At 36.2% G+C, this 20,167-nt stretch overlaps 1 long non-coding RNA gene across 1 annotated transcript in view; it reads left to right on the top strand.

The window, feature by feature from the left end:
* LOC140697678 (uncharacterized) overlaps nucleotides 1–20,167 on the top strand; it is a 55,058-nt gene that overhangs the window by 19,152 nt on the left and 15,739 nt on the right. Inside the window, exon 3 of the long non-coding RNA XR_012074884.1 lies at nucleotides 16,942–17,117. This is a non-coding gene — a long non-coding RNA (uncharacterized lncRNA). The remainder of the gene's footprint in view (nucleotides 1–16,941; nucleotides 17,118–20,167) is intronic.

Consider the following 20,167-nt stretch of genomic DNA (forward strand, 5'->3'; position numbering starts at 1 on the left):
CAATAGCATGCAGCCAGAGTTTGCCAAACATTTCCAATGAATCAAAAAATGAATAGAGTAGCATAAGGAGATTTCTGAAAGCCACATCCTGACCCTACCTCAAGTGAGACAGTTTCTACTTTGTCCCCTCTGTAAAGATTTGTGTGAATTTATATCCTAATCAGATACACAACTGTGCTTTCCATTCTGTGTGGAATAATAAGTAAAAACCTTTACTCTCTTAAAAGAGTATTTAAGCTGCTTCTTGGTGTTGCATGTGCTCCTTTGTGTTGAATGTGTCTGTTTGTTTTGGGGGTTTTGTTGTTGTTGTTTGGCATCAGTCACTCAAATTTAACCTCTCAAACAGCTTGCAGCTAATAGGGAACGGAATTCCTATTGAGCCAGATGTCAAGTTTTATCAAAAAGGTGACTTGACCTGAATCTTGAAGGGTAAATAGATGTTTGTCCTGTGAGTAGAGGAGATAATAGATACTTCATGTCACAGTGTTAGATTTGTTAAAAATCAGAGCTATCAATAATTTGACATTGCTATAGTCTGAAAAATGTCTAGTATAGAGCACAGGCAAAAGGGACAGGAGGGACATATCAAACTTCTTTACATGGAATTTGACTCAGGAAACTTCTGCAGTGATGTATGTAGGGACTCTGCATTCTGTTAGAAATGCCTTACCAGTCCCTAAGGTAAATTACATACCTCCAACTTGACCATGGAAACATATTAGTAGGAGAACTTTATAGATACTAAAGCTTCAGGGTAAGCAAATATGATGATTTCAATATTTTCCCTAGAATTGTTTCAGGATAGAGAATTATAATTAGTAAAATTGCTTTAGTTCCTTTCAGGGACAGAGAGCCAGACTAAACGTTTTCTTTAATTCAGTCCATCTTGCAGATTCTAAGATTAATGGTTTCATAACTAAATGAAAACAAATATTTTAAATTTTAAAGCAGTTTTGGATTTTGATTCTTATACATGATTAGGCATGAGCTTAATTTGTTTTTCCTAAAAACATATAAAAGTACACCTAAATGGTAAACAAATGCTTGGTAAAAATCATCTGGGTCAATGCCTAAAAAGTATTGTGAGGAAAACCAAACACATTTAAAAATATAATGAGGGGAGATGGGCCGAAAAGGTGGAGTAAAAAGACCCTAAGGTCACCTCTTCTTCACAAGCACACCAAAATCTCAACTATTAGAAGAACAACCATTGATGGAGAAAGAATAGAACTTAACAAAAAATATCTTCTACAACTAAGGATGTAAAGAAGGAATCACATGAAGACAAGTAGGAAGGGCGGACTCAGAATACAGTCAAGTCCCACACTTCCAGGTAGGCAACCCACAAATGAGAGAATACTTATATTGAAGAGGTTTTCCTATGTCGGGCTCCCCAGCCCCAGGGTCCTATACCAGGAAGATAAGCCCCAAGGGCTTTTGGCTTTGAAGGCCACTGGGGCTTAATTTCAAGAGTCACACAACTCAGGGGAAAATACAGACTTTACTGTTAAAGGGCACATACAAAACCGCATGCTCCAGGACCCAGAGAAAAAGCAGTCTGGGCTAGATCTACCTTCTGGTTTTGAGGCAGGGAGCTATAGCTAACCCTGGGCACAGACACTGGTGGCAGCCGTTCTTGGGAGCTCCTTCTACTACACTGATGCTAGTGCTTGTGAGCACCAATGGGAAATCCTCCCTCTGGTTCATGGACACAGTGGCAGACAGATCTGGGAGTCTTCATCTGCTTGAACTCTCCTTCCTGGAGGCAGACCTCTTGCTTGGATCACTGACACCAAGACCGGGCCCAACCGAACAGCCTATAAGATCCAGTGCTAGGACACCTTAAGCCAAACAACAAACAGGGTGTGGACACAGCCCCACTCATCAGCAGACAGGGTGCCTAAGACCTCCAGAGCCCACAGCCACCTCTATACAGGTCTTGCTCACCAGAGGGCCGGGACCCAGCTGGGTCTGGCACTAGCAGCTGCCCTTAAGGAAGCCTGTTCTAGTCTCTGGATCACTCACCCATTTAGGGGGCAGGCACCAGATGAAAGAAAACCACCATCCCCCGCAGCCTGCCAACAGCAGGCCAGACCCTTTTCTGGGATCAGCTAGGCCCTGTCCATGCCTACTAGCAGGCCAAAACAAGCTTTGATCCACCCTGGACCCCATACTCCCTCCTCCAGTGATCTGACACCAGCCCTGGGAATCCCTAGGCCCTACAGCCAGAAGCCAGGACTGGCTTCACCCACCAGTGGGCAGGAAACAGCCCCAGAGTTTTCTGCCCTCTGACTTTGCCCACCAGTGAGCCAGCACTACCCCTAGGACCTCCCTGGGGTTCTGCAGTCAGCTGCATCATGACCAGGCCCCTGTAGCCAGCAGTCTCTGCACAAGGCACATCCTGCAACTAACCAGACTAGGAGCCAACCAAACCTACTAGACCACTGACACAGCCCACCACGATAGAATGACACACACAGCCCTAAAATAGGGAAACCCTAGAGTACAACTTGTGTGACGAGGGGAGTGTGCATGAGACACATGGGGTATCTCCAGAAGGCCACTCCTCTACTGTTGAGGAAACATAACTACCCTACCAAATACAGAAAAATACAGCAACTTAGGCAAAACGATGCCACAAAGAAATATGTTCTAGAAGAAGGCGCAAGATAAAATCATAGAAGAAGAACCAAGTGAAGTCGAGACAGGCAATCTATCCAAAAAAGAATTCAGGATAGTGATCATAAAGATAATCGAAGAAACCAGGAGAAGAATGGATGCACAGAGCAAAGAGTTAGAAGTTTTTAGCAAAGAATTAGAAAATATAAAGAACAAATAAGCAGAGATGAAGGATACAATAACTGACATGAAAAGTATACTGGAAGGAATCAACAGTAGACTAATTCAGAACAGATCAGTGACCTGGAAGATAAGAAAAAATAAAATAAGAAATGAGGACAGTTTCTGACATCTGGGACAAAATAAAGGAAACTAGTATTTTCATTACAGAGGTCCCAGAAGGAGAAGAGAGAAAGAAGGGGCCTGAGGACATATCTGAAGACATAACATCTAAAAACTTGCTGAACCTGGGAAAGGAAACAGTCACCCAAGTCCAGGGGGCCCAGGCACACCCATACAAAATTAACCCAAAGAGGAACACAACAAGACACACTGTAATTAAAATGACAAAGATAAAGAGAGACTATTAAAAAGCAAGGGAAAAGAAGTAACATACAAAGTTATTTGCATAAGTCTATCACCTGATTTTTCAGAAGAAACCACAGACTAGAGGGGAGTGGCACAATATATCTAAAGTGATGAAAGGGTAAAATCTAAAACCAAGAATACTTTTACTCAGCAAGATTTGACGGAAAGATCAAAAGCTTTACAGACAAGCAAAAGCTGAAAGACTTCACCAACAGACCAGCTTTACAACACATGTTAAAGGAACTTCTCTAGGCAGAAAAGGAAAGGCTACAACTAGAAACAAGAAAATTATGAAATTAAAAAGCTCTTTGGTAAAGGCAAACATACAGTAAAGATAGGAAGCCACCCACACACAAAGCTAGTAGGAAGGTTAAAAAAAAAAAAGTGGTAAAATCATTTACATCCATAATTAGCAGTTAAGGGATATACAAAACAACTATATCAAAAATGGTAACCATGAGGGGAAGACAGTACAAATTTTTAAAATGCATTTGAAATGAAGACATCAACAACTTAAAACAACTACATATATACACACACACACACACACACACACAATTTTTATATATATAGCCTTTTATATAAAAGTCTCATGATAGCCAAAAACCAAAAATGTGTAATAAGATATACACAAAAAATAGTATACATCAATTATACCTCAATAAATTTTTTAAAGTAAAAAAAAATACATTTTAAAAATAAGCTATCCCCTACTTTAACTGAGTTAGAAAACTATTATCATATAGCCAAATTATATTCTATTATACACACTTAGAATCTTCCCTTTGCATGAAGTTTTCTTTTGCTTATGGCTTTATTTTAATTCACTATTTGATCATTTGTCTGTGAAATCATACAATCTGGGCTGAAATTGGTAATCAAGTCTGTTTCATTACTCACCAAAGATAACTCTAATGTTCCTAGGTTAATGGTATGCAGTTCTTTATTCCATATAAAAGTTTTTAAAGAAAGACAACTAGGCTAAGTGTAGTGATTTGTTGATATAGAAGAGATATATTGTGAAGAGATGGAAAAGTGTTTACTAAGATAGCTGAATACTGAACTAAGTAATAAATAAAATGCTTAAACATCGTCTATTCTTTCTCCCAAAAGAGAAATTCCATCTATATGCCAAGAAGACAGTGTCCTTTTCAGGCCCAAATTCTTCTAACAATGGTAAACCCTCTGTTCTGTGTATTCATTCATCCCTTTTTGGACAGTGCTGACTTATTCAGGACTTCATCCAAGTGACCCAAAACCTGCTTCCCTAGAACTTCCAAATATTGATTCTGTTCTTTGGAGACACACAAAATAAGTGCATCTCCTCCTTAAGGCATTATGGCACAGGAAAAACATGTTTTATTTTGATGAATACTTTTGGCCAAGTTCAACTTATTTTCCTTTCCATAAGAATTTGTTGTGTGCACAGTTGCACAAGTTATCTTCTAATGTTTCCTGAGGTAGTTGTCCCCTCCTTTTTCTAGTCTGTAAGATGTTTTTGCATTTCATCATTTATTATCCTACTTGTGTTGTCATTTAATTGCTAGATCAGTTTAACTTTTTGTATGTATGTAAAATAAAACATTACACATACATTCATATACACACACAAACATATAGGTACATATGTCTATCTACTTGTCTATCAGCTCTCACCTGTACACACGCACACATATCAGAGTATCTCTGCTGGAGTTTAACTTCTCTTTTACTGTCTCACTGTTTCAGTCACCCTACTAGTAACACCTCTCAAACCACTCCCCACTTTGGTCACCTCAGAGGAGAATAGTTCTTTATGGAAGTCATATTATAAGGAGGGACAAAGAAGATGATAAGAAGGCAAAACACTGACCATAAATGAATAGGAATTTGTCAGACTTTATTAGCTGTATATAATGAATTAATTGTTTATGTATCTGCCTTGTTCATATTCTTTTAAAATAGGATTAGGACCAAAATGCTATTTTTGACATTGCTGACTTAAATTTTCATCCTAATGAACAAAATCCTGCCTCACTATAACCTCCAACCACTGATTCTTTTCTTTGGAGATATATAAAACAAGATGATCTCTCACTCAACTGCACAATCTGTCATGAAACTCTGATACTTATTTTTTTTTAGTATATATATTTTTATTGAAATATAGTCAGTTTACAATGTGTCAATTTTTGGGGTAAAGCATAATGCTTCAGTCATACGTGCACACACGTACATTCATTTTCATATTCTTTTTCACCATAAGTTACTATAAGATACTGAATACAATTCTCTGCACTATACAGTATAAACTTGTTTATCTATTTTTTATATATAGTAGTTAGTATCTGCAAATCTCAAACTCCCAGTTTATCCCTTCTCACCTCTATCCCCCCTGGTAACCATAAGTTTCTTTACTATGTCTGTGAGTCTGATTCTGTTTTGTAAATAAGTTCATTTGACTTTTTTTTTTTTAAGATCCCACATATAAGTGATATCATATGGCATTTTTCTTTCTCTTTTTGGCTTACTTAACTTAGAATAACAATCTGCAGGTCCATCCATGTTGCTGCAAATGCCATTGTTTTATTATTTTGTATGACTGAGTAGTATTCCATTGTATACATATACCACAGCTTCTTTTTCCAGTCATCTGTCAATGGACATTTAGGTTACTTCATGTCTTGGCTATTGTAAATAGTGCGCACCCAATGGGGTGCGTGTGTGATACACTTATTTCAACTCCATAACAAAGAAAAAATTGTTATTCTGAAGAGTATGTGGTTATATGAAGTAAGCATTCATGGATAATTCAATTAGGTTTCCTGCTTGAATGAATAATGATCATATTTAACTTAGTGGGGAAGATAGGAAGTATGAAAAAGGTTGGTAAAAAAAAAGATTTGTTTTTTATATATGTTACACTTATAATATCTGAATTGTGACCTCTGGAAGACATCTGATTGGAGAAAGCAAGTAGTCATTTGGATGTTGAAGTTTTGAGGAAAGGTTTAGGCTGAGGATATGAATTTAGAAGTCATCTATATAAAGATAGTATTTAAATCTTTGTGAAATGATGACATTCTTTAGAGAGAGTATGTGGGGGGCAAGAGAAATTTCCAGGGCTGGTCCTTGAGAAACCCAACATTTTCAGTCAGAACAAATGAAGGAAACTCAAAACATTATAGTAGAAAGAAATCACAAAGTATGACAAAAATATAAAACTCATTATTTCTGAGCCAAACTCATCCAGCCATTCCACCTTCATTTTCTACTTTAATATTAGCTTTTTAATCTAGTCAAAGTGTATGTTAAATAGACTCTAGTGTTAAGTCCTGGTTTGAAAAACTCTCTTGGGCTAGGCTGACTGGCTTTTCAGCAGGCATTTCTTTGAACTTAAATGGTGAAGAACATACAGTTGTAACTGTGAGGTATCACCACAGCAATTTCTGAACTAAATAGGAATCTTGGGAAGAAGAAAAGTAATCTCAGTGGTATGTCACCTGCCCTGTTACTCCATGTGGCTTGTAAAAATTAGGTTATACATATTCCACTGAAATAAAAGAATATGGAAAGCAATTCATCTTCTATTAGAATATTTCATAGGTACTGGTTTCATGCTCTAGACTCAGAAGTGATAGTTTACTATGAAATTAGACTTAAGCCATTTAAACTAAAAACCTAAAAGAAAAAGACGAGACTGTGATCTTTGGGTTGAAAAATTTCTTCTTGAGATGTGAATGTATGTTAGTGTTATCTGGGAAATTATATATTTTATTATCTTATGAAATCCCCCTTATAACTTACTCCCCTTTTATAGCTATCCAGTTTCTTGGATTCCCCTGGTCTTTAATTCCCATGGCTTTTATTTGTACAAAATCAAATTATTTGAATACATATAAGCATCAAATTAATCCAAAAAACAATGCTGTAAGTAATAACAAAAATGGCATATAGCTAGAAGTCAAAGCAACATAATACAATACTGCTAATATTAATAATGCATGATATAAGCAAACTACTTCATTTAGAACCTGGGATAGGCTTCAGTGCTGTTTAAATCAAGCTTCTTAAAAGTCAAGAGTATTGACTGTAAAATTGTTGTTCTAAACAACATTGACATTGTAAAATCTGAACTGTTTTATTTTAATAGCTGAAGCTGTTTATGATAAAGTCTACTCTGAAAATGTGTTCTGCAACAAACAGTAATCCATCAATATAGCATTACAGACTACAAACAAAAGCTGAATGTCCTTATTTTAAGATAAGAGATAATGTACTTTATAACTGTTTAGTATTTGTCTCACATCTTAATGCTTTTAAAAATCTGCAGCATTAAGAGTACATAGTTTGCGTTACAGCAGAAGAGACAATATCATAATTACTAGCTAGCACAGATTGATTTACCTCTGATTTTTAGCTATTTATCTGTAGAATGAAATATTCAAGCTCAGACAACTTTATTTACGTTCTCCTTAGTGAGAGATGGGAGAAAGAGAGACACAAAGACAGTGAATATGAAAAACTGCCACATGCCACGAAGCCAGTTTAAGAAGAGAAGGAGATACTAATTCTAATTATTATTGTAGGTTGTGTTTCCTGGCAACACCAACACTGGGTTTAAAATTAAGTAAAGCTATCATATTAGCCCATAGTTTTGTTGGCTTTATTTCTCCACTTATAAATTTCAGTATCTCTAGCTTTCATTATCTCCTCCCCTAATATTTCCTGGAGAAAATATCTTTCAAAATAAAGAATTAGATATAATCAGATAAGCAAAAAAACAGTTCATTAAAAACAATAAAAGAAGTGTTTTTAGGCAGAAGAAAGAACGTAATTCCATAGAAGCACATTAAAATAAAAAGGAATAAAGAGCACAGGAAAGGGTAAATATACAGGTGAACTGAAATTAACATTAATTTTTAAGACAATAACAAAATATGTTGTAATATGCAAAAATATGTGAAATTAAGAGTACATGACAAGTGAAGAAAATGGTGGGATACAGGCAAAGTAAAGCGCAATGAAATTCATAATTTCAGGTAGTAACAAAAGCAGTAATTTAAAGTAACTGTAGTAAATTATGGATAAATAATATAATCTCAAATGTAATTTCAAAAAGACTAAATAACAAGCTACTAATCGAGAAATAGCATAATTGAAATACTTGACTAATCCAAAACAGGGAAGAGAAGAAATGGTTAATTATACATACATATATTAATATAAATATAATGCATATATTTAATAAGAATTCATCCAGGCAATACAAAGATCTACAACTAAAGATCTAAACCCTTAACCCATTATACTAACTAGATTATTTGCTCTCAGTTCATGACATATTTGGATAGAGACTAGCAGATTCCATTCATTATATCTAACCTCTTAAAACAGAAAAATAGATTCTTTGTTTCCTTTATTTTTCTAATTTTCCTTTACACATTCTTTGAAAAATTGGTCAATAAAACTAAACATATTTCCCACTGAGTCTTTTTTCAAATAAACAGATACACTTAACAATATTAGATTTTAATATAACTTTTATCACAATAACATATCTAAAATGTATCATGAGTAGCATATAGATAAATCATAACATGTCTAATGTACAGTCATACATCAGAGAGAAAAAGGAAGTTAAAAATAAAAATCAAATTCTTATGAAGATTTTCTGAGCAAATAGAATGTCGTATTTTAGATCCAATGAATTTTTGAAATAATACGTTTTCTGAACCAGCAAAATAAATGATTAATGAAAACTAATTTTAACATGCATAATTGAGGATATAACTTAGGATTTTATATTTATTTTTCAAATATTAAAATTCAACCAAAATAAAACAACTTGACATCTTTTGTTTTATACAATGGAATGTACTCATTCTCAAAATCCTCCTGCTATCTCTGGAATCAAAGTGTAAGTTTCAGGAACAATATCTGTAACAGAAAGAAGTAAGTTGGAGAGTAAAGAACCAAGAAGACGGCCAAGTTTGTATTTCAGAAAATAGTTATTAATACATTTAGATAATCCCTTGTATACTTAGTGGAGCATATCAGATTATCCTGTAGTTTTTTGTTTGTTTGTTTTCATGGCCTGCTTAACTAAAAGCATCAGGGAAGAATTCCAATCTTAAATCATTAGCATAAAATGAGAAAGCCAGATCATGCATTTGTAGAAATAACTGGGTCAGTTATTGACCTTCATATTTTCTTATCTACAGAAGTACCTACCTATTGTTTAAACATGTAGTGCACAGTAAAGTAGCTGTTAGCAATAAGGACAAATTAAAATACATAGCTAAAATGGACAAAGAAAAAACTGTAGTGACAATAAAAAGATCAGTGGTTGCCAGAGGTGGGGCAGAAATGAATAAGAAGAGCACGGAGAACTTATAGAACAGCAAAAAATACTCTATATGATATTACCGTAATAGATAAGTGTAATCATATATTTGTCCAAACCCACAGAATGTACAACACTGCAGGTGAACCCTGAAGTTAACTCAAAGTTAAACTTTCAGTGATTATGATGTGTCAACTTAGGTTCATCATTTGTTGAAAACGTACAACTCTGTCCTGGAGAGTGATGTTGATAATGGAGGAGGTGAAGCACGTGTTGGAGTAAGGGAGACATAGGAAATCTATCTCCCTTTCAAGTCTGCTATAAAACCTAAACTCCTCTAAAAATTAAAGTCATAAAAATGAAGAACATGAATGCTTCACAGAAGAAATGCAAATTTAAATCTGATCGAATTAAATAGGATATCCCTATTTAGCTTCTTAAATTGGAATATAATTTATCAAATTGGTAATACTCAACATCTGAAAGTAAATGAGAAAATAATTTTTTTTAACTTTTTTTATTGATTTATAATCATTTTACAATGTTGTGTCAAATTCCAGTGTTCAGCACAGTTTTTCAGTCATTCATGGACATATACACACACATTGTCACATTTTTTTCTCTGTGAGTTATCATAACATTTTGTGTATATTTCCCTGTGCTATACAGTGTAATCTTGTTTATCTATTCTACAATTTTGAAATCCCAGTCTATCCCTTCCCACCCTCCACCCCCCTGGTAACCACAAGTCTGTATTCTCTGTCTGTGAGTCTATTTCTGTCCTGTATTTACGCTTTGTTTTTTGTTTGTTTGTTTTGTTTTTGTTTTTTAGATTCCACATATGAGCGATCTCATATGGTGTTTTTCTTTCTCTTTCTGGCTTACTTCACTTAGAATGACATTCTCCAGGAAAATCCATGTTGCTGCAAATGGCATTATGTTGTCAGTTTTTATGGCTGAGTAGTATTCCATTGTATAAATATACCACATCTTCTTTACCCAGTCACCTGTTGATGGACATTTAGGCTGTTTCCATGTTTTGGCTATTGTAAATAGTGCTGCTATGAACATTGGGGTTCAGGTGTTATCCTGAAGTAGATTTCCTTCTGGATACAAGCCCAGGAGTGGGATTCCTGGGTCATATGGTAGGTCTATTCCTAGTGTTTTGAGGAATCTCCACACTGTTTTCCATAGTGGCTGCACCAAACTGCATTCCCACCAGCAGTGTAGGAGGGTTCCCCTTTCTCCACAGCCGCTCCAGCATTTGTCATTTGTGGATTTTTGAATGACCGCCATTCTGACTGGTGTGAGGTGATACCTCATTGTAGTTTTGATTTGCATTTCTCTGATAATTAGTGATACTGAGCATTTTTTCATGTGCTTTTTGATCATTTGTATGTCTTCCTTGGAGAATTGCTTGTTTAGGTCTTCTGCCCATTTTTGGACTGGGTTGTTTACTTTTTTCTTATTGAGTTGTATGAGCTGCTTATATATTCTGGAGATCAAGCCTTTGTCGGTTTCACTTGCAAAAATTTTCTCCCATTCCGTAGGTTTTCTTCTTGTTTTACTTCTGGTTTCCCTTGCTGTGTAGAAGCTTGTAAGTTTCATTAGGTCCCATTTGTTTATTCTTGCTTTTATTTCTTCTAGGAGAAAATTTTTGAAATGTATGTCAGATAATGTTTTGCCTATGTTTTCCTCTAGGAGGTTTATTGTATCTTGTCTTATGTTTAAGTCTTTAATCCATTTTGAGTTGATTTTTGTATATGGTGTAAGGGTGTGTTCTAGCTTCATTGTTTTACATGCTGCTGTCCAGTTTTCCCAACACCATTTGCTGAAGAGACTGTCTTTATTCCATTGTATATTCTTGCCTCCTTTGTCAAAGATGAGTTGACCAAAAGTTTGTGGGTTCATTTCTGGGCTCTCTATTCTGTTCCATTGGTCTATATGTCTGTTTTGGTACCAATACCATGCTGTCTTGATGACTGTAGCTCTATAGTATTGTCTGAAGTCTGGGAGAGTTATTCCTCCAGCCTCTTTCTTTCTCTTCAGTAATGCTTTGGCAATTCTAGGTCTTTGATGGTTCCATATAAATTTTATTATGATTTGTTCTAGTTCTGTGAAATATGTCCTGGGTAATTTGATAGGGATTGCGTTAAATCTGTAGATTGCCTTGGGCAGTGTGACCATTTTAACAATATTGATTCTTCCAATCCAAGAGCATGGAATATCTTTCCATTTTTTAAAGTCTCCTTTAATTTCCTTCATCAATGGTTTATAGTTTACTGTGTATAATTCTTTCACCTCCTTGGTTAGATTTATTCCCAGATATTTTATTACTTTGGGTGCTATTTTAAAGGGGATTATTTCTTTATTTTCTTTTTCTGTTGACTTATCGTTAAGTGTAAAGAAAGGCAACTGATTTTTGAACGTTAATTTTGTAACCTGCTACCTTGCTGAATTCTTCAATCAGCTCTAGTAGCTTTTGTGTGGACCTTTTAGGGTTTTCTATATATAGTAACATGTCATCAGCATGTAGTAACACTTTTACCTCTTCTTTTCCACTTTGGATCCCTTTTATTTCTCTCTCTTGCCTGACTGCTGTGGCTAGGACTTCCAGGACTATGTTGAATAGGAGTGGTGATAGTGGGCAGCCTTGTCTTGTCCCAGCTTTTAGTGGGAAGCTTTTGAGATTTTCACCGTTGAGTGCTATGCTGGCTGTAGGTTTGTCATATTTAGCTTTTATTATATTGAGATATTCCCTCTATACCCACTTTGGCGAGAGTTTTTATCATAATTGGGTGTTGAATTTTATCAAATGTTTTTTCTGCATTGATTGAGATGATCATATGGTTTTTGTCCTTTCTCTTGTTGATGTGATGTATTACATTGATTGATTTGCATATGTTGAACCAGCCTTGTGTCCCTGGGATGAACCCCACTTGGTCATGATGTATAATCTTTTTTATGTGTTGTTGGATTCTATTTGCTAAAATTTTGGTGAGGATTTTGGCGTCTATGTTCATCAGTGATATTGGCCTATAATTCTCTTTTTTTTGTAGTGTCTTTGCCTGGTTTTGGTATCAGGGTGATGGTGGCTTCATAGAATGAGTTTGGGAGTATTCCCTCCTTTTCAATCGTCTGGAAGAGTTTGAGAAGGATTGGTATGAGTTCTTCATGTATGTTTGGTAGAATTCCCTGGTGAAGCCATCCGGTCCTGGACTTTTATTTGTAGGGAGGTTTTTAATTGCTATTTCTATATCCTTTCTAGTGATCGGATTGTTCAAGTGTTCAGTTTCTTCTTGATTCGGTTTTGGTGGACAGTATGTTTCCAGAAACTTGTCCATCTCCTCTAGGTTATCCAGTTTGGTTCCATATAGTTTTTCATAATATTCTCGTATGATATTCTGTATTTCTATTTTGTTTGTTGTAATTTCTCCATTTTCCTTTCTTATTTTGCTAATTTGTGCTCTCTCTTTTTTCTTCCTTGTGAGTTTGGCCAGAGGTTTGTCGATTTTATTTACTTTTTCAAAAAACCAGCTTTTGGTTTGGTTGATTTTTTCTATGGTCTTGTTAATCTCTATTGTATTTAATTCCTCTCTGATCTTTATTATTTCCTTCCTTCTGCTGCTTTTTGGGGCTTTTTGTTCTTCTTTTTCTAATTGATTCATGTGGTGGGTTAACTTGTTTATTTGAGATTGTTCTTTTTTGAGGAAGGCCTGTATCGCTATAAACTTCCCTCTTAGCACTGCCTTTGCTGTGTCCCATAGGTTTTGAGTGGTTGTGCTTTCATTATCATTTGTCTCAAGGTATTTTTTAATTTCAGCTTTGATTTCCTCATTGATCCTTTGTTTTTTCAATAACATATTGTTTAATCTCCATGCTTTTCTTTTTTTCTCCTTTGTTTCTCTGTTGTTGATTTCCAGTTTCATGGCATTGTGGTCAGTAAAGATGCTTGAGATAATTTCTATCTTCTTAAATTTGTTGAGGTTTCTTTTGTGTCCAAGTACATGATCGATCCTGGAAAATGTTCCATGTGCACTTGAAAAGAATGTATATTCTATTTTTGGGGGGTGTAAAGCTCTGAAAATATCCACCAAATCTAGTTTTTCTATTGTAGTATTTAATTTCTCTGTTGCCTTGTTTATTTTCTGTCTGGAAGATCTGTCTAGTGATGTTAATGCAGTGTTAAAATCTCCAACTATGATTGTATTCCCATCAATATCCCCCTTTATCTCTGTTAGTAATTCTTGTATGTACTTAGGTGCTCCTATATTGGGTGCATATATATTAACGGGTGTAATATCTTCATCTTGTATCACTCCTTTAATCATTATAAAATGTCCTTCTTTATCTTTCTTTATGGCCTTTGTTTTAAAGTCTATTTTGTCTGAAATCAGTACTGCAACACCTGCTTTTTTGGCTTTTCCATTTGCATGGAATATCCTTTTCCATCCTTTCACTCTCAATCTATATGTGTCCTTCTCCCTAAAGTGGGTCTCTTGTATGCAGCATATTGAAGGTTCTTGCTTTATTATCCACTCTGCCACTCTGTCTTTTGACTGGAGCATTTAGTCCATTAACATTTACAGTAATTAATGATAGATGTGTGTTTATTGCCATTTTGAACTTATCTTTGCAGTTGAATTGGTATATCCTCTTTGTTCCTTTCTTCTTCCGTTTGTGGTTTGGTAATTTTCCTTTGTATTATCATGGATTTTATTTAATTTTTGTGACTCCCTTGTAAATTTTTGGCTTGTGGTTACCCTTTTTTGTAAATCTATTAGCCCATTACTATAACTATTTTTATTAAACTGATAGTAACATGATCTCAAACCCATCCTACTGTTAAAAAAATTTTAAAAAGAAAGAAAAAAAATATTCTATATTTCCCTGCCTCCCTCTCCCACTCTCAGTGATTTGTATGTCTTCTTTTATAATTTTGTGTTTATTTTATTTGTAATTCATGAGTTATCACCTTTCCAATTGTGAGTTTCTCATTTCTGTAGCATCCTGCTGCTTTTCTATTTAGAATAGCCCTTTCAATATTTCTTTTAGCATGGGTTTAGTGTTGCTAAACTCCTGCAGCTTTTTTTTGTCTGTGAAACTCTTTATTTCTCCTTCTATCCTAAAGGATAGCCTTGCTGGGTAAAGCATCCTAGGCTGCATCTTTTTTTCAGGGCTTTGAATATATCTTGCCACTCCCTTCTGGCCTGTAGTATTTGTGTAGAGAAATCAGCTGAGAGCCTTATGGGGGTTCCCTTGTAACTTACTCTTTGCTTTTCTATAGCTGCCTTTAGAATCATTTCTTTATCCTTGACTCTGGCCATCTTGATTATGATATGTCTTGGTGTGGGTCTATTTGGGTTCTTCCTGTTTGGGACCCTCTGAGCTTCCTGTACTTGGATATCTGATTCCTTCTTTAAGTTTGGGAAGTTTTCAGTCATGATTTCTTCAAAAACCTTTTCAATCCCCTTTGATCCTTCTTCCCCTTCTGGGACCCCTATTATGCGAAGATTGGGGCGCTTTATATTATCCCATAGGTCCCTTATGCTATTTTCTTTATTTTTTATTTGCTTATCTTGTAGTTCTTCTGAATGGGTGCTTTCTATTGCCCTGTCTTCTAGATCACTAATTCGTTCCTCTGCATTATCTAGTCGGCTTTGCACAGCTGTTAGATCATTCCTCATCTCTGTCAACGAGTTTACCCATTCTACTTGGCTCTTCTTTATAGCTTCAATTTCATTTTTGACATATTTTATATATATAAACATTCTCTCTTTTAATTCCTTCAGCAATTTGATCACTCCTTTTTGAAAATCTTGATCTAGTAGGCTATCAATGTCTATTTCATTGATCTTTCTTTCAGGGGATTCCTCTTGTTCTTTTGATTGGGAAAGGTTTCTCTGCTTCTTCATCTTGCTCATACCTCTCTGGCACTGTGGTTTATGGAGTATCAGTTGTCTATTTTGGTCCTTAAGGATTTTATCTATCTAATGCCTATTTAGGAATAGAACTTAGGAAAAAAAGAAAAAAAATAAGAGAGAGAGAGCATTTTAAAAGAAGGGAGAAAGAGAGTTTGAAAACAGTGTATAATGAATAATAGAAGAGTGAGTTGAAGCAGAGTATTAATCGGGTTGAGATGTCCTTTTAAAACCTTTAAAAAAAAAAGGGGAGATGAATAGATATATTTGAAACCTGTGTCTAATCAATAACAGGACATCAAAACCCAAGAGAAATAGAAATGAATTAAGAAGTAAAAATTAAGATAGTAATAGAAAATAGAACAGGTAAAAACAGATTTAAAAACAAACAAACAAACAAACAAACAAAAAAAGGGGTTGTCGGTGTTCTCCTGGAGTCTGTGTGCTTTTAATGTGAAGTCCTTCTGTCTTCATCCTGTTTTGGAAGCTCAGCTTGTTTTCATAGGCCCTCCGTTGGCGCCCTCTTCTGTGCTACTCCCAGCACCTGTCGGCAAGCAGATTGCGCCTCCTCCTAACATGGGGTCAGGTGCAGCTCTCCTCTGCTGTGGGCAGGCGGGTCACTGCCCCTCCGGATGCCGCAGTCAGATGTTGCAGACTGGCCAGGCAGGAGGGCGGGTCATGCCCCCTCCCAGCACCTTGGTCAGGGGCTGTGTTCCTGCCAGTAGCTCCGCTGCTCTGTGCGGGTGCACACTCCGCCCTGGTCGCGCTCCGCGGGTGGGCTCGGGGAAGACCGAGGGGCAGCCTCGTCCCTGCTCCGAGCCAAGACCCAGCTCCTTGTTTGTCTTTGTGGAGCAAGTTATCTGAGAGACCAGGATGGAAGGATCCTATCTGTTCCGGGCTGTAGGCCCGTCTCAGTCTGGCCCTTGAGGCTGCTCAGCCCTTTGGTGCGGATGCAGGTTTCGCCCCTGCCCCCGCCTGGGTGCTAAGCGCCGGAGAATATGGCGGCTCTGCCTGGGCCCCGCCTCTCTTCCCCTGAAAAGATTCCGCGGGTTTTCAGAGATGGGGGTATGCACCCTTCCCCCGAGAGCACATCAACCTTGCTGTTTTATGGAGGGCCCAGGTTGTTCTGTCCTGTACACCCACAGCCACGGCGCCCAGCCCCTTGCAGTCCCCAGGAGCTACCTCCGTGCAGCTGCCCCCGTCCTCCACCCGGCTTGTGCAGCCTGGCCCTGCCCGCTGCTGCCGGCCCGCATCTCAGGCTGGGTGTCGGGGGGACGCTCTGTGCCTGTTTAACTTAGTTCTGTCAGACAAGGGCTGCTCTGTACAGATCCGAGCCTCGGAGGCTCCCCCTCCATCCCACTGGCCTCTCAGTTGGAGAGGGGAGACCCAGCGGGCGAGCGCCAGTCCTCCTTTGCCGCTCCCTCCCCGCGGGACCCATCCCGCGCTGCTTTGCCTTTTGTTCTTTCTTTTTTCCTTCTCTCCTACCAGATTTTTGGTGTCTTTATCTTTTGAAGAGGACGATGTTCTGTCGGAGTTCCGCAGGTGCTCTGGTTGGCTGAGTGGGTCTGTAGATGTGGGTCTTGGTGTATTTGTGGGAGAGGGTGAGCTACGAGCATCCTTCTACTCTGCCATCGTCTCCGTCCCTCTCGAAAATAATTTTCTATGTAAGTATTATAAATATAATTTAACTTTGCTCTTCCTTTGATGTATTTTCTGAATTTTATTTTTACATGTGCCTCTTGTATATGATATAGATGTGTGATTTATTTCTTCATGTGATCCTTCTCTTTTAATGGGATAAAGCCCTTTTACTTTTATTGATATGACAGATATATTTGTCCTAAACTATTCCATATTATTCTATTCTTTCATATTGTGCTTTATTTTCTTGTGTGTGTATACTTTCTGATATTTAGCAAGGTTTTTGTTCTGAGTCTGATAGTTACCTTTTTAATTATTACTATATATGGGTATTTCCTAATTTTCTATTTCTTTAAGGATCATAACTATTAATATTCTCTTAGAAAAAAAGGGAAAAAAGAAGAGGAAAAAGTAAGCTCCTCCCTTTCTCCTTTACATTTTGTTATTTCTCTAAAGTAAGTATATACAATTATATTCTGTGTTTACCTTTATACTGTTATATTATCATGTGATTTATAAACAGAGTAATGCTTTTGATTGCTACCTTTATAGATCTGAAGTTTAGTCCAACTTCTCTGCATCTCTTCTTATGTATCATTTCTCCTTCCACACTGCACTTCCACACTGTAGAGTATGTAATTCTGATTTTTACATCTTTAAAATATTACATGTTAACATCCTACTCAGTGTTGCAAAACTTAAAAGCACTTCCACAAAGATCAGGAACAAGGCAAGGAAGTCCCTCCCTACTACTCCTTTTCAACATTGTACTGGAAGTCCTAGTTAATGCAATTAAGACAAGAAAAGGAAATAAAAGATGCACACATTGAGAAGGAAAATATAAAAGTGGCTTTCTTCACAGATGCCATGACTACCTACATAGAAAACATTTAAGAAATGACACACACAACTGAAACTAATAAGCAATTATGGCAAGGTTGCAGGATACAAGTTTCTTATACAAATCAATCACTTTCCTATATGCCAGCAATAAAAAAGTAAAATTTGAAATGAAAAACACAATACTATTTACATTTGAACCCCTACATTAAATACTTAAGTATAAATCTGACAAAATATGTTTAATATAAATGAAGAAAATTACAAATCTTTGATGAAATCAATTAAATACAGAATAAATGGAGAGATAAAAATGTGGACATTTATGGATAGGAAAACTCTATACTGTCAAAATATCAGATCTTCCCAACTTGTTCTATAGATTCAGTGCAATCTCAATCAAAATCTCAAGGTGTTATTTTATGGAAATTAATAGACTGATGCTAAAGTTTAGACAGAGAGGCAAAAGACCCAGAATAGTCAACATAATAGTGAAGAAGAAGAACAAAGTTAGAGGACTGATAATGACCTGCAACATGAAAAATAATAAGTTTTGTCATACATGTGTTACTAAAACATATTTATTAAATAGCAGAAAATATTTATCAGATTATAATTTTACAGTGTTCTAGTTCACACTATAATATGAATGCTCTCTTGAAGGACTTCTGTAACATTATCATCATGTGATTGGTAAACATTTTATTTGAAAATAAAGTCCATATATTTTTTTCCTGAACAACATAAACAAGAGTTATTTTCCCCAGGAATGCAAGTATCAGTGTGTCAGTTTCTTTGTTCTGCTTTTTGCAATAATTAATATGCAAATTCAGGGATTATTTCTCTAATCTGATTATTTCTCTAATCTCTAGTCTAATCTAAAAGATCCTAATTAAAGCATTTCTTTAATTAGCTATTTTTCAATCAACTAAAAAAAAATACAGTTGCCTATTCATACCTGTGGGTTCTGTATCCACATATTCAACCAACTGCAGATCGATACACTACATGATCCATGGTTGTCTGAATCTGTGGATAGAGACTCCAAGGCTAGAAAGGGTTGACTGTAAGGGATTTGCAGTAAGTGCTTGGAACCAATACTCCTGTGGATGCTGAGGAATGGCTGCATTTTTAATTCAGATTTCCTCAGAGTAAAAAACCTACTGTCAACCCCTTTTCTGCAGAATTATTAAAAGCTCCTAAAATACTAAAATGTCATCACTAAAAGGAAAGTAACATGACTGATGTACCCAAAGGAAAAAAAAAAAAAGCTTGCCTGGGATTATCTAGGGATGTGAGAATCATTTAATTATCAAACATATTAGCAGATTAAAAGATCATTTCAGTATACTCTGGACAATGCTTTATTAAAATGTAATAACCATTGATGATAAATCTTCTTAACACATTAATAAGGAAAATGCCTTCATGAAGCATAATCTAAACTGTCAATAGGTAAGATTATGTAATAGCAATATCTCACTTTGTATAAATTTTTAACAAGGCAGCTTAAGGCTCCAAGAGGAAGTATGCCTGCAAATGAGATGAAAGCTATATCACCTTCTATAATCTAGCCTCAAAAAATGACTGTATTCCACATTCTCTTGGTTACAGATAAGTACCAAGGCTGTTCAAGATTCAAGAGGACAACATAGATCCATCTCTTGAGAACTATGAGTTTCTCACTGTAGAAAAACATTTGGCATTTCAGAATTTTTCTCCTTAAAAAAAAAATACAGTCTGCTCATTGGCAACAATTCACATCAATTCTATATTCAAAATATTCTCATTCTTTCCCCTAAGATGATCAATCTCAGCTTATTACAGCAATAGTTCAAAGACCACGTGCCCCAAGTTCAGATACTCGTGATCTGTATGAGGTCCATACATGGAAGAGACTCAAGTACATATAGTTCCTCTAGTAAACCACAAAGACAATATATCTACCACTTTTACAGCCAACATACAATTGTGTGAAAGGCATAGAATCACTACCATAGATGGTCTTTTTTTTTTAATTGTAGCCGATTTACAATGTTGTGTTAATTTCTGGTGTATAGCATAGTGATTCCCTTTTCATATTCTTTTTCATTATAGACCATTAAAAGGTACTGAATATAATTCCTGTGCTATAAGTAGGACCTTGTTGTTTATCTATTTTATATATAGTAGTGAGTATCTACAAATCCTGAACTTCCATCTACCCCTGCCCACCCCCTTCCCCCTGGTAACC

Source organism: Vicugna pacos, chromosome 8 (assembly GCF_048564905.1).
Source record: "Vicugna pacos chromosome 8, VicPac4, whole genome shotgun sequence".
NCBI classification, from domain to species: domain Eukaryota; kingdom Metazoa; phylum Chordata; class Mammalia; order Artiodactyla; family Camelidae; genus Vicugna; species Vicugna pacos.